Genomic DNA, 13,353 nt, shown 5'->3' with positions numbered 1-13,353 from the left:
TTAATTTACTCATGCATTGCTAGCTATTGTCTGCAGCTTGTTGTGACATGCAAACACAGCCAACTTACAAGGTGCAGGGTTCAGCCTTTCTTAGTGCAGTTTTTGGATTTCTTAAGCACTTTTTAAAAAATGCAGCATAGCTTATACCTCCCCCGTTATCAGTACTGATCTTTTGATTTATAGCAACAGCATAGCAACTTGTGGGGGAGAGTTGGGAAATAGAGTAAACCCTAAATATATGTGCAAAGCTATCAGTCTGCACTCTGATGTGTGTTGGGGGCATTCTGAGCACTGTGCAGATAGCTTTAGTTGATATTACTAGAACTAGGTTTGTTCATACCTGTCTGAAGTACACTCTGGTTGGAGCGCTCTTATAGCTGGAAAATAACTTGATGAGCTAATAAAATACCACCTGACTTAATTAGTTTTTTTCTCATCAAAGTTAATGAATACACAAGCTTTGAAGCAGTTTCTTTGGCAATAGTTTTAAAAGGGCGTGATATAGAGGCCTAGCACAGAAGAGAGCACTGTGACTGTTAGTGACCGTAGGTACACACTGCTCAAGGAGCCATGTAGTTAAAGATCACTGATTAACCTTTTAAATGAAAAAAATCAGTCTGCTTACTACTCACTCCAGTGAACTGCTGGTGGATTATTTTTCATGTATTGACGACCCAAGATATCTTATATACAGCCTGCTGAGATATCGGCTTTTAAGCTTATGTATAATAACATAAGCACTGAACCAGTTCCCAGTTCTTTGCTAGAGACTCTAGAATTTAAACTGGAACCTCATGGCCTGAAGGAGGACCAATACTCGTGGGTTCTGCAAAAAGGCCTTCCCACTTCAGAGCCAAGGAGGAACCATGAGCTGCAATTTTCTGTCTATGTCCCTTCATCACAAAACTCTGTATACTTGTATGCATTTTGTAACTAGTCCAAAATCAGGTAATCAAAGAAAGTTATCACCTTCCTGTTTCCTATACAGTATCTTCATTACATGAAACAGCAGGTCTCCCAAGCAGTGACTCTCACACAGTACACTTTTTAGCCTACTTGCAAATAAATAACACCCGGATTTTATAACTATAAATCAGACCTCAACACTTCCAAGAACTTTCTGTGGACAGAATCTTGAGATCAGGATCTTGAGGAAACTCAGCTGCTCCTGCTCTGGCCACAGAGTGTGACTGTGCAAGTCCTTTGAGCCATTACTTTAATCAGTGACCTCGTTTTAAAGTGTGATGCTTTTGTATAGACCTCCATTTCACAGCATGGAGAACCATCTGTAATGATGATAAACATAAAAGTAAAGGGACCCCTGACCATTAGGTCCAGTTGCAGACGACTCTGGGGTTGCGGTGCTCATCTCGCTTTATTGGCTTATACAGCTTCCGGGTCATGTGGCCGTACAGCTTCCGGGTCACATTCTGCCGAACCAGAGCAGCGCACGGAAACACCGTTTACCTTCCCGCCAGAGTGGTACCTATTTATCTACTTGCACTTTGACATGCTTTCGAACTGCCAGGTTGGCAGGAGCAGGGACCAAGCAACGGGAGCTCACCCCGTCACGGGGATTCGAACCGGCGACCTGCTGATCGGCAAACCCTAGGCTCTGTGGTTTAGATGTAAAGGTAAAGGGACCCCTGACCATTCGGTCCAGTCGTGACCGACTCTGGGGTTGCGGCGCTCATCTCACTTTATTGGCCGAGGGAGCCGGTGTACAGCTTCCAGGTCATGACTAAGCCGCTTCTGGCGAACCAGAGCAGCACACAGAAACGCCGTATGCGGCACATGAAATACAATAGGCAGTTTCTTTACCTCTTTGTAGTGAAAACTGTCACAGAAAGGAAGGTTTCTGTTTACCAATCCACAAACCCCTGTCTTCTGTTTTTGGGTCTGACAATTTATGTTACTTTAAATTTTCTGTATATATAACTCTTAACCCATTAGAGCAGGTCAGTAGCCATCTCATCAGAATGCAAGGTCAAATTGATAGTCGTAGTTGAAAAACCTACTTGTAAGTGTGTTCAGTGGTTTTGGCATGCCCAGTTGAACTTTCACCACCTGGTGATGCCTTGTAGCTTTTGAAAGTCCCCTCAGTTTCAAAATCAGTTTGCAGTGTGGTACGGGGTGTGTGTGTGTCTAGCCTTCTGAGAAAAAACAAGTCAAAGTCCTCCTGGGTGCTCAGAACTAGTTATACCATTATTTTAGCTTCAGTATATCTCATATTTATTTTCATATATGGAATCCTTTCTACAGATATTTCTAGGCACCATTTCAAAATTCTTATTCAGTGGTTCATTTTTTCAACAAAAACCTGTAGAGTGATCCGTCTCATTCTCTGTATGTATTTCCACATTTGCACTGCACTTTGAAATACTATAGTGTTGCTTGCCCAATTGTAATCAGTCATATAATGATTCATAATCTATCTTTTCTAGGAAGTTAGGGTCTTTAGGTAGATTAAGAATAAAATATAGCCTCAACATTAGGGCAGTGACTTCTCTGGAATATTTGTTTGCTCATTGCAGGTTTATCTGGTAATGTTATTATTAGTTTTGTTTTGTTTTGTGTTTTGTTTTGTTTTTTGCCTTCTGTGTTTTCCATTAAGGGATTAGTGTCAGAAATAATAACTGAAGTTGGCAAGTATGCAGAGAAAGAAAATGTCATTTGCTTTATCCAAGTGTTCCTCTTTGTTTTCATTATATAAGTATGTTCTTATGCTTTGTGCTGCCCAGAGTGGCTGGGTCCACCCACTCATGCGCAGCATGCATACAAACAAACAAACAAACAAACAAACAAACAAACAGTCTCCTTGGGTGCTTTGAATAGTGTAAAGGTGATTAATAATCTTTTAAAAATGTGATAAGGAGAAAACAAAACCAGGTAGTATAGTAGTAGGCAAACTACTTGCCCATTATCTTCTAACTGCATTGGGAGAATGGAAAATGTCTCATCACCTTTAATACTGCAAGGAAAGCATGGGGTGGGGGTCATTTTTAAAAATATGTTCATTTATAATTTTCAGTTATAACAAATAAACATTTCAATAAAGAAATTAAAAAATTCTCACATATCAAACTTCGATTTCCCTCCCCCTCTTTCAGCGGTTCAATGAATTTACCCTCTTCCCCCCTTCTGCATATCCCAGTTAACTCTATTTATTTTTTTCCTCATCTAGTTCATATATGTTTTAATCCTGCAATAATCCTGCTAATGTCTTAATTTGTTTACATTTTGTAAATATTCAGTAAATGATTTCCATTCCTTGATAAAAAGTCTGTTGTCTTGATTTCTTATTCTTCCAGTAAGTTTCGCCATTTCTGCATAGTGGATTAATTAACCATTCTTCTTTCACCAGGACTTTTTCTTCTTCTTTACATTTTTGGGCAAATATCATTCTTGTGGCAGTGGTTGCATGCATAAATAAAATATTAGGGTCATTTTTAAAATGTTATCTATTTTTTTTAGAACTGTCATTAGTTATTCCTTCCAGTAGCACCTTAGAGACCAGCTAAGTTTGTTCTTCGTATGAGCTTTCGTGTGCATGCACACTTCTTCACGAAAGCTCATATCAATAACAAACTTAGTTGGTCTCTAAGGTGCTACTGGAAGGATTTTTTTTATTTTGTTTTGGCTACGGCAGACCAACACGGCCACCTACCTGTAACTGCCGTTAGTTATGTGTCTCAAACGAACACTAATAAAACTGCAGACTATACCAAAACTGTTTGCCAGAGCTCAGCAGAATGCATTCCAGGACTCAGAGGATGGGGGGAAATAAATGAGAATTGCCTTATTTCATCCTTAATTTAATAGCAAACATGGTTTACCATTAAATATGAACTATATAGGCTGTGATTTGGAATTTCATTTGAACTGTCACCCTACAGTTGTCAACTGAGACTGTTTACTGACAACTCTGGAAGAAAACCAGGAATGCTCGCCCCGCCCGCCCCCCCCCCCCATTATGCTAGCCCTGGTTCTACATTGGCACACACTCTGGCACCTTGTAGATTGAAAGAAGTACCTTCTTGTGTGCTTGTAATAATGTGGACAATGCCCCACCCCTTCTCCAAATCGCTGGTGGCAATGCTATGTAATGTGTTCTTTTGCTGTGCTGTAGCTTGTTCTGCATTTGATCTAGAGCAAGCTGTACAGTGGTGCCCCGCAAGACGAATGCCTCACAAGACGAAAAACCCGCTAGACGAAAGGGTTTTCCGTTTTTCGAGGCGCTTCGCAAGACGAATTTCCCTATGGGCTTGCTTCACAAGACGAAAACGTCTTGCGAGTCTTGCGATTTTTTTCGCTCCCCCCCTTTTCCTAAGCCGCTAATAGCCGCTAAGCCGCTAATAGGGTTGCTTCGCAAGACGAAAAAACCGCAAGACGAAGAGACTCGCGGAACGGATTCTTTTCGTCTTGCGAGGCACCACTGTATTAGTAAACCAATCATAACATTTCTAGTGTTTTTAAATGAATAAAAAGTTTAATTTTGTAATTGATCCGATTGTAGTTAGAGTAGCAGAAATGTATAAAAACCCTTCAGCAACGTTTACTCTTTGGTTAGGCTGTGAAGGAGAGGAAGGATGTCTAGAAACTAGAATTGATAGTTTCTTTGTGTGTAAGTCCCATTGCAAAGAAGTCAAGGTGCATCCCCCAAGGAGAGAAATGATTTATTAGGTTTGGATAATAAGTTCAGCTTGTAAAAATGCATGCACAATTCAAAATAACAGTTCTCTCTCTGGCATGTTGAGCTATGGAATACTCTGCCTTTTAATCTCCATCAAAGCTGGAAGAGAGAAAATAATATTTCTGGCATAAAATCAAAGGGGTTTGATAGATGCAGCTCCTATTGAAGGAGTGCTAATAAGAAAATGACCCTGAGACAGCATATAAGGAAGCAAAACAGCAAGGTTGCACAGCTTGACTAAAGCAGCATCTTTTAATGTTTGAAGTGTGTTGTTTTTTGCAAGCAAGTCATGACCTTTTTGGACTAAAGACAATTTAAAAATACTGTTGTTTCAGGTGTAATCATGCTTTGCTTAGGTGCAATTTTCTCACTGTGCAATGATGTTGTGATACAGAGAGGCAGAAGAAAACTTGATGGGTTTATAAAAATATTTTCTTACAGACTCTTTATTTTTGCCTCTGATTATTATATCATAGCATACATAAGCCTTCTCTATCAAGGGCTAGCCCAAATATAAACAACAGTACTGCACTGGGGATGTGTATATTGGGGGGGGGGATATAGAAATAGTAAAATTAAAAGTTGAAATGTGTGCAAGAAAGTTGTATTTGCAAGTGAACCATGAGAGAAAGAATGAAATGTATACAGGAGCTATTGCTATTGCTATAACTGATAAGGAGAAAGGGAGAGGGAGAACCTTGCTGTGCCTCAGGTTTAAACTATCCATTATCATCATCATTATTTTTTTTTTTTTGTATGCTGCCTTTCCATAGTTAAAACCATGCTGAAGACAACTTATAACATGAAAACTTTTCCATAATCACAAACATAACAAAAGTAGTCATAAATAAAACATTTAAAAGTTGAACAATTCAAGGTTGGGAAAGGCTGCCGTAGGGTAATTTCAAAGACGAAGGCAGGAATTGAGTTCTGCTTACTCTTTGTAAGAGTTTTGGGGGCCCCACTTGAGCTCCACTTCAGGCAGTGCAATGTCTTAAAACAACTGTGAGCATTAGTGGTAGTAGCCTGACTAATGTTTTAAAGGTGTTCAAACTAATTTATTTCAAATGGTTTTTGCGTGTAAATCAGCATGCACTTGTTTTCACCTGATACTGCTGTTAGCTGAAAAGTGGAGTAACTGAGGTTTCCACTTACTGGTCACCCCTCCTGTTTTTGTATTGACATTTATGGGAGAGGGTGGCCCTGCCCCATGTATGCAGAGAGGTGCTATTCTTTATTCCAGTGTTGTCCCACTATAAAACCAAGAGCCCAGGTGCTTGCAGACCACTTTTCAAACGGATTCTCTTTCAAAACTGACTCATCATTCTCCTTGTCATGTGTGCAGATAATCAGCAAACCACAGTAAAATGTGAGGGGACATGTTTGTGCTTTTTGAGTCTGTGAAGTGATGGACTGTACTTCGAAGTCATAACTCTTTCCCCAACAATCGGTGTAGTGGAAAATACAAGGTCCATGTATCCATTCTGTTCAAATGATTTGTTCTGTTAGGAGGAAGGGAGGAGGAATCTTCTGTATGTTTTTATATTATAACATGATCTGAAGCAGGCAGGTGTTGTCCAGCGAAGCTTTTCTGGACAAATAACAGTTCATGCAAATGCTTAACTTGTACAATCAGTGCAATTTCAGAAGATTTTTCCTCCTCCCAGAAGAGACAGTTTTCTGTGAGTTCTCACCTACAGTGTTTGAAGTAGCACTTGACATTTCCCAGTTGCTACCATTAGCTACTGGATCCATACATGAAGCCTAAACTTCTAGAGGAAGCCATGATGTGGAGACCCATCCTGGCTCTGGAGACAAAATGAAAGTTGTAAACACAAGAGAAAATTAGCCTACAAGCCCCTGTATGAATAACAATAGAAAATGCCAGCCTCCTCAGCTGAGGAATTCTATTCCCAGTGAAGGCTTGCCAAAGTCAAATTCACGTGAAAGAGCAGCTGTTATTGTCATAGACATGTTCCAGGCAATAACTGCAAACCTCATGGTTCACTGCTTACAAATTGTGATTCACATGCAAGCAGTTTTTGGTGTCTGTTGGTTTGCTCCATGACAATCTTATTTGAACTGTGCTCAAGGTCTTCTGGAAGAAACATAAAACTATGGCTCTACAAGGAATAAGCTGGCACTGACATAGGTTTTTAGGTATCTTGTGTGGAGGGGTTTTGTTTTCAGTATGTTATCTGCTTCTTAGGGATGGGAGAGGCTGGAGATTGAACTTTATAGATGTACAAGGATGAAGGCACTTTAGGGATTTTGCTGCTTATAGAAGTCAGAGAAGCAAGCTGTGTTCTTTTTCATTTAGCTTTATGAAACTTGTAATTAAATGTGAATAGCAGATCACTGACCATAGAAGATGCACTTCCTCTTCCCCTTCTCCCTACTTTTGCCAAGCCAATGTTTGCATTTGGCTTGCTAAACACTGTTTTTGCTTATAAATATAATATTAAGTCTGTCAGGTTAGCTGTGATTAATTATTAGCCAAAGAGTGACGGAAAAGAAAGCAGAGGCTCGGGACCCAGATGAGTAGAGTTCTGAATAGTTGGAGATAGTAAACCCAGAAGGAAGATTATGCCTCTACATGTTGCTCACAGAGCAAGCTCTGACGCAGATATGGGTGGTTTGATGTCCTGCTGTGTTTGCATTTTGAATTGAGAGCCTCCCATAACTTTGCACAAGAGTGTGCTTAGGTGATGTTTGAACAGGAAATTGTAATGTACAGAACACCTCAATTCTGAATAAAAAGGAAATGAATCACAGGTTCATCGTCATTCTTGTGTTACCAGCTCAATCACGTGTCAAGCCCCCAGGCCCTGCAGTTCCCTTTGATAATAAACACACAGACTCAAATTTTAAGGTTTATGGGATAAAATAGGTCACAACTTTATCGGTTACAGATGTGAGCAGTTTGGCTTCGACATTGGGTGAAGCCAGACTATATCTCAACTCCCGCCTGTCTGCAGGGAGTCTAACTAAGGATAAACCACCAGTAGGAGGAGCCCTATGACTTACATCAAATGAGGGGTCCCTGTTGGGGTTGTGGCATGGCCCTAGCCCACATCCAGGCATCGGACAGGATCCACACCCACACACCCCAGATCCCTTTAACAGGATGCCCTTATTGAGGAGGGGCAGGCGGAGGCTACAACCTCCCCACCATTAAACAAAGGCTTACCCAATGCCTAACCGCCAATCGAGCCCAAATGGCTTACTGCCAACACCCTCATGCCTGCAGCCAATCTCTGATGCCATCTCCAGTATCATTCACCTGGGTATTATTTCCAACATCAGAGAGATGACTGCCATTGGAACAAGGCTTCCTGGTTGAAAGTGGTGGCAGGGTGTCGTATCACATGGCCATTCAAATGTTGCACCTTCTGTGCGACTGCACGGTTAGCTTTCTTTCTAGCACTATTGATTGCTACCAGGTAAGGACAGTCACACCAACAACGCCTCTCCAAAACCTGGGACCAGAATAAAGTTAAGTCTGGGTATAGGGCAGCAAGCTTGTCAAAGTCCTTGTTGAAGTTCCAGGTTAGGTCAATGCCCTTCCTTAGAACCAAGTCGTTCTCCCCCAGATGAACAACCAATGCATCAGGGGGCCCATGCAATGCAGCTCTGGCCATCACAATGGGCATGAAATCATGTCATATCACATCAACATTTTTTGGGAGCCCCAGGCTGTTTCCCCTGCCAGTAGCGATGGCAAACATGCGGGCCCTATGGGCTATGCTGTGTCCCACTAACCAGATATTGATCGCAGGGGTGCCTGAAAACGAAGGAGCGACAGGGTGTGGTTATTGAGGTTTTCTTCCAGATGTATCTTCTGTTGGCATTAGATCTCTAACAGCCTATATCCTTAATCCTGTCTGTGGGGAGGTCCAAATCCTAAAGGAGTTGTTTATGCTGTAGTAGTTCTTTTAATCCGACTGATCATTCTTTTCTTTTCTTTTTTAATAATTTTTATTCATTTTTCAGATAGATAACAAAAACAATATAAAACAGTATAATTTCAATCTCATCATTTCATACCCTTCTTTCTTTTGACTTCCCCATACCTCCCCATCCCTGCATCCTTGTTTAATAGTTCTTTAGCAACCCTCTTAATTCCCTTTCATAAAGATTCCTTTAGTTTTTTTGATTACTGCTGCAATTCTTTACCTCTTACCCCCTGACATCTTAACATTCCTCAATTTTACAATTATTTTTAAGATATATTTTAAATTTCTTCCAGTCCTCTTCCACTGTCTCTTTCCCCTGGTCACGGATTCTGCCCGTCATCTCGGCCAGTCCCATAAAGTCAATCACCTTTGTTTGCCATTCTTCCAGAGTAGGTAGTTCTTGCGTCTTCCAATACTTTGCCAGTAGAATTCTTGCTGCTGTAGTGGCATACATAAAAAAAATTCCTGTCCTTCCTTAACACCACTTGGCCAACCATGCCCAAGAGGAAAGCCTCTGGTTTCTTAGGAAAAGTCCACTTAAGGACCTTCTTAATTTCATTATAGATCATTTCCCAGAAAGCTTTAACCTTTGGGCAGGTCCACCAAAGGTGGTAGAAAGTGCCTTCAGTCTCATTACATTTCCAACACTTATTATTAGGCAAGTGGTAAATTTTTGCAAGCTTGACTGGGGTCATGTACCACCGATAGATCATTTTCATAATATTTTCTTTTAAAGCATTACATGCAGTAAATTTGATACCGGTGGTCCATAACTGTTCCCAGTCAGCAAACATAATATCATGACCAATATCTTGTGCCCATTTAATCATTGCTGATTTCACCGTTTCATCCTGTGTATTCCATTTCAACAGCAAGTTATACATTTTTGATAAGTTCTTAGTATTGGGTTCCAACAGTTCTGTTTCTAGTTTTGACTTCTCTTTCTGAAATCCTATTTTTCTGTCCTGTTTAAATGTCTCATTTATCTGATGGTAATGCAACCAGTCTCGAACCTTAGGCTTTAGTTTCTCATAACTCTGAAGTTTCACCCTTTCACCATCATATTCTAAAATTTCATGATATTTTGGCCATTTAGAGTCCATATTAAGCTTTTTTACTTCCCTAGCTTCCATTGGTGACACCCACCTAGGGGTTTTACTTTCCAGCAGATCTTTATATCTAATCCAAACATTATACAATGCTTTCCTCACAATATGGTTTTTAAAACTTTTGTACACCTTTACCTTGTCATACCATAAGTATGCATGCCAACCAAAGCTATTGTCGTACCCTTCCAGGTCCAAAATGTCAGTGTTCTCAAGAAGTAGCCAGTGTTTCAGCCAGCAGAAAGCTGCCGATTCATAATAAAGACTGATCATTCTTGTGCCATGAGCCAACATCAAAAACATCTTTGTGACCTTGTATGTTAAAGTGATCACACAAAATGAAACATCAAAAACATTTTGTTACTTTTGCCCTAGTCAATTCAAGGTTACGTGTGAAAATTCATTTGAAAGAATGAACACTGTATTCTGACCTTAGTTAAAGATTGAAAAGAGTTCTGAATGTTGAAAATGTGGTAAGAGTTGATAAATAACTACTACACCAAGCCTTCACTTCAGAGAAGAAACACAATTTATTAGTTTTGCTATTAGTGACATTCCTTTAAAATGTGTAAAAAATGCTTTGCTGGATCAGACCAAAGTCCTGTTCTAGTCCAGCATCCTTTTTCAAAAAACCCACACACAATCTTTTTACTGATTTTCAATTTTTAACGAAGTATACCAAATTAATACAATTTAAACCATTTCCCCCATAAAACCATTTTCCCCATAAAACCATGTCCGTTCTTTGATGTGTCCATAAATTCATCTTATTGCTGCTTCAGAATCCCATTCTCTCTTTAAAACTCCACATTCCCAATAATTCTCTTATTTTTACAATGGTTTTTAATTTTTATTATTTATAAAACTTTATTCATCAACTATCCATTTTTCAATTCCTGTATGTATATTAGTTAAACATTTTTTCTTTATGTGTGCATGCATATTGCTTTCAATCCATGATTATATCAAATTTAATTATTAATCATCCGGTCCACTTTGTCAAACTCCTTCCATTCACAAGCCTCTTTCAATAACTGTCCATGTTTTGATTTTTGCCATAAACAGTCCTTCTCCAACTTGTCTCAGAAGATCTGCTGCCAGCCAGAGCCTCAGGAATCTCAAGGTCACACATCTGACTCCACAAAGGAGGAGATCATATTTCCTCAGATAGCTATTCCACTCTCTTCCTCTCTTCCTTACAATCCGAATCACAGTCAGAGATTCCCCCACTAGACCATTTACAGTTTTTCCTGAGAGCTCCTCCTGCTCTCAACAGACCTGATAATCCTCCATCAGCATTGAAAATTGTAATCTGCACCTTTAGGTATTTATAACATTGTCATTTACATTGCATCTTTAGATCTTATAGTCTTTCAAAGTCCCATGAAGTCAATTAGAGGTGGGTTGTTCTTCTCCCCACAACTCCAACACCAACCCCCTTCTTCACCGTCTCAAAGCAATTACCAAAGTAGCTCAAATCTTCACACACCCAGTTTTAGCTCACAAACATCCAGCCTCATAAATCTCTTTTAATTAACCTTACTTAAAGTGTGTGTTTTTTAAGCCAGAGAAGTTTGATTTTAACCCTCATATATAGTAGTAGTAAAAAATAATAATAACACTACCTCTCTTTTTATCCATTCTCTGCTATGGCAGGAATTGTAAATCAGACCTTATTCCTTCCATTTGATAGTTGAATTAAAATGGCATCTTGTTAGTAACATCTTGAATGGAGCACTCCTTCAGGTTTTAATCCAATATTCTGAATTGTAAAGGTGCCTGGCCATTATAGGAGATGGACATGGAGACTGCCTCATCTCGACAAAGACTTGGAGACCCAGCGTCCCCTTCCACCTGACACTTGGCACAGGAGTTCTCCAGGCCTCTGCGAGTACCCCAGCCTCCTGAATACCCTCTGGAGTTCCACCCCCAGGAAGCTCTCCTCCCCCCGCCTGAGTCTCTCCCGCTAGTGGGAGAGCTGCAGACCAGAGATCTTGCAGACCGAAACAGGAAGCCACTAATCTAGCATCCTGTTCCCACAGTGGCCACAATGGCAAGCCCATAAGGGTGCTATGAGGGCAACAGCTTTTCTCCCAGCATGATGCCTCTGCTCCTTGAGGCAGCATATAGCCATCATGAATAATAGCCATTGACATCCTTAAACTTTGTGAATTTTATCTAGCCCCTTTTAAAGTTAAGTTGGCCACCACCAAAACTTATTTAATTCTCCCCATCAGCCACTCAGACAATCCCCTCTGATGCATTGTTAGATCATGGTCTCTTTCTCTGCAGTTGGTTACATGTGCATCAAGAGCTTGAAACAGGACCTTTGTGTCAGGCAATGACCCACCACTCTGTGGGTCTCTAGACCTGTTGGTTGATACAGAAGTGATCGTAGCCAGCCAGGTCTGCCAGAAGGCTCTGAGATGCTCTGCATTCAGTTGGTCTGGGTGACTGGCTGCTGAAGCAAGCAAATGGGGTCTCTGTCTGCCATGGCTGACTTCTTGCCAGCAATATTGCAGATAATGTGCTCCTTCCCAAGTAAAGAAAAAATAGACTTTGCACCACTGGCATCACTGGCAGTGATTATACACGGGTCTCTTTCCACCATTGTGGTTGACATGAAGTGGAGCACTGTTTTAATTTTAGATATATAAAAATAGCCTTCTACCAGATTGGAGAATTGAGTCCCCTACCCCTGGCAAAGTAAGGGCTTTGATGAGTTAAGCAGGTCATATACAAAATTACAATTTGCATTTCACATAGATGAACTTAAGTGCTATTCTTCTTAAATAAGTTTAAAATAGCTGCCTGTGTGTGTCGTTCTGCCTTTGCCGTATAGGTAATAATAGAATGTGAGACACACACTAATTCCCCCCCCCCCCGTTACCCATAATAACCTTAATTGTTAACGTGTAGAGCTATTAGTCATTCCACACTGAAAATGAGTAATTAGATCTCTTGGAATAAATTTGGGTTCCCAGCCAAAACCATGTCAGTGCAATAAACCTTACACATTGGGCACCTTGAAGTTTATGTTGAAGACTGAAACACAAAGCAGTAAAGGCTTTTGGTGGGTTTTCTGGTTTTACTTTCCTTGTTGCTATATTGATACTGCTATTGATCCTATATATACGTTTCATCATTTCACTCCCGTTTAATATGTAAATGATTATATTGTTTTGCTGCTGCTTTTTATTGCTTTGGGGTATGATTTGTAAGTCGTTTGAATACTGTTCCATAGAAAACAAGCTTTAAAATATTTTAAGCAAAGGCAGCTAGATACAGTACAGTTGACTGAAATGTGTTATCCCACTTCATTACAACTGGGCGTTTTTCTCCAGGTTGGTGCTTCAGTTTGTAAATGCCCCCAATTCCATTCTGTTTATCTCAAGTGGTTGGCCACTGTGAAAACAAGAGCGTAGAGCTCGGTGGGCCTTTGGTCTGGTACAGCAGCTTCAGGGCTCTTCTTGTGACACGTAGGCAATAATTGACACATCTCCAGTAGGAGAAAGAGATAAAGTTCCCCAACTACAAAAATACTAACAATTTTACTTTAAGGAAACATGCTTTATACTATTAGAACGCGCAAAACCAC

The 13,353-nt window shown here is 40.3% G+C and overlaps 2 protein-coding genes across 3 annotated transcripts in view; one reads left to right on the top strand and one right to left on the bottom strand.

Moving 5' to 3' along the window:
• LOC307199728 (uncharacterized protein) overlaps positions 1-13,353 on the bottom strand; it is a gene marked incomplete at its 3' end in the record, with an annotated part of 327,020 nt that overhangs the window by 160,722 nt on the left and 152,945 nt on the right. The window lies entirely within an intron of this gene.
• Positions 1-13,353, top strand: part of EGFR (epidermal growth factor receptor) — a 158,450-nt gene that overhangs the window by 83,111 nt on the left and 61,986 nt on the right. The gene's annotated exons all lie outside the window — the stretch shown is intronic.

This window comes from Podarcis cretensis (genome assembly GCF_951804945.1).
Source record: "Podarcis cretensis genome assembly, chromosome: 12".
Classification (NCBI taxonomy): domain Eukaryota; kingdom Metazoa; phylum Chordata; class Lepidosauria; order Squamata; family Lacertidae; genus Podarcis; species Podarcis cretensis.
The sequence above is the reverse complement of the archived record's forward strand: the minus strand, read 5'-3'. Positions and strand labels throughout refer to the sequence as shown.